Source organism: Aplysia californica, unplaced genomic scaffold (assembly GCF_000002075.1).
Source record: "Aplysia californica isolate F4 #8 unplaced genomic scaffold, AplCal3.0 scaffold00178, whole genome shotgun sequence".
Classification (NCBI taxonomy): Eukaryota; Metazoa; Mollusca; class Gastropoda; order Aplysiida; family Aplysiidae; genus Aplysia; species Aplysia californica.
In genome coordinates this window covers 418,900-421,193 of record NW_004797448.1, presented here as the reverse complement: position 1 = coordinate 421,193, position 2,294 = coordinate 418,900, and the positions used below count along the sequence as shown (strand labels likewise).

Sequence of the window (2,294 nt, the reverse complement as noted above, 5' to 3'; positions counted from 1 at the left end):
TAATTACAATTTATTTTATCACCTTCTTTACAAAACAAAACTTCAATCTTCATGTTCTCCCGGAGTTCGTTATGGATTAATCCTATATACCACAATACATTAGCCCCAGATGCCCTCAAGTTGTCTCCCTTGATCGATCGTTCAATAAGGGCGAAAAATAAAGAAATGGCAAATGCAATAAGAGTGAGCCGATATGATTATATTTTGGCCGGATGGGCGGGTTTTGAAAGAGAGAGAAAGCGTGTGAAAGAGAAGGAGAGAGAGAGAAGGAGAGGGAGAGAGAGAGAGAGAGAGAGAGAGAGAGAGAGAGAGAGAGAGAGAGAGAGAGAGAGAGAGAGAGAGAGAGAGAGAGAGAAAAGTTAGGTGTAACAAATTCATCTTTTTTTTGGTTTTTGGTTTATCTGAGCATTTCGAAGAATTCTGTTTCATCGAAGGAATCTTGAGCATTCACAAATCGCAATACATGACTTGTATATATATATATATATATATATATATATATATATATATCACATTCGCAAAACGATGATTATAAGGGTACACGATACCTATATCGTCATCATGATGCAAATAGCATGAACCCTCTCCTCGCCCCTTCTACTCCTTTTTCTTTTCCCCCCCCCCTTCATGCCACCACCTCCTCCTCCTCCCCCTCCTCCTCTCTAATTCCCTTCAGTTTGGAGAAATCACCGTGTTGTGATGCTGCCACAAGCTCTGTCTGTAAAAACCTGTTGTGTAAGCCTAAGTAACATTGATTTAGGAGAGTAATTGATTATATGAAGTTGGTATACATGTATTATTGCATTGTACTTGTCACAACATCCATGACGGTGCAACCTGGCGTAGTTCCGGTACTTCATATAGTGCACCGTTTGACCCTTTCTGGTTAATGAAGGACAAAGGGGATAAAGTAGCTCGCCCACTCAAGTGTAGCGAGAATTGTTGTGTTTTCCGCGTCATTTTGTAGCTCTCATGGTGGGCACAGTGCAAGGAAGGTAGAGGGCAAAGAGAGGCGGTCACGATACACTGCCAGGTCTATAGTGTGGTCAAAGAGAGGCGGTCATGAGACAGTGCCAGGTCTATAGTGTGGTCAAAGAGTGGCGGTCATGATACAGTGCCAGGTCTATAGTTCCAGGTCTATAGTGTGGTCAAAGAGAAGCGGTCATGATACAGTGCCAGGTCTTTAGTGTGGTCAAAGAGAGGTGGTCATGATACAGTGCCAGGTCTATAGTGTGGTCAGAGAGAGAGGCGGTCATGATACAGTGCCAGGTCTATAGTGTGGTCAAAGAGAGGCGGTCATGATACAGTGCCAGGTCTAGGATATTGTAATTCATATCTATGGAAATAAGGAAAAATCTATGGCTGGGAACAGCAAGAACGACAGACACCATCGCTGCAACGCAAGACAGAGTGAAGTGGAGGTCCATGTTCGCCCACGCCAGTCGGCAAGGCACCGGATGATGATGAAGTAGCAGAGAAAACTGATAATTGAGAGTAGAAAATGGAAGCTGGAAGTGAACTCACGTTGTGCCTAAGTTACTCATAGTGTAAATACAAACTGAGTTATTGGGGCATATGTAACTAGTTCCAGGAGTCAGGACCCTCTATAGGGTAAAGGCCTCAAACTCACGGCCCGGGGGCCAATAGCGGCCCGTAGGTAGATAGATGTTGTAATAAGCTTATATTGTTCTGCTCGTAAACTGATTTTGGCATCTAAGTTATGTGTTGGTGCGGCCTGCACGTGCATCTGACGCGCACCATTTTTTTAAAAACCGAGGTGTTGCCTTGAATTTTTAAACATATTTTTAGTTACTCATGGCCTACCATAGCTCTAGTCTGTGACAACTTCCGCTGGTGTTTGTTTATGTGTTTTAAACGTTGTTTCATAGTAGCCTAGTAATACCCCAAAAAATGATCAAATTTTGCTAAATTGTGCTTGTGGAATGAAACCACAAGGACAGGCTTATTCACAATTACATCAAAAGTTGAACACCTAGTGAAAGAACGATCAAAGCCACATTTTCAGATTAAGAGAAAATCTTATGTTAAAGCAACAATCACAATGTATTTTGATCGGTTTTCTGTTGTACATTTTGTTAGAGTTCGAAAAGTTTAATCAACTAATTGCACTGTGTATGCTTCCCAGGAAGCCGAGAATGTTTCTGAGTGTTCTATGATCTGTTGAGGTAATATTATAGATTGCACGGCTCATAGAGCTTGCTGTTGAGTGGGTATATGCGCTATACAATTGCTATCTATTATTCATTTTTTATTACACCCTTTTTAAGAACAAT

General features: G+C 41.7%; 1 protein-coding gene across 1 annotated transcript in view; it reads left to right on the top strand.

Annotated features, from left to right (window-relative positions):
* Positions 1-495, top strand: part of LOC101847655 (dual specificity testis-specific protein kinase 2) — a gene marked incomplete in the record, with an annotated part of 40,205 nt that extends 39,710 nt beyond the window's left edge. The window contains 1 exon segment of the mRNA XM_013082510.2: positions 475-495.
* Between the last annotated feature and the right edge of the window lie 1,799 nt (positions 496-2,294).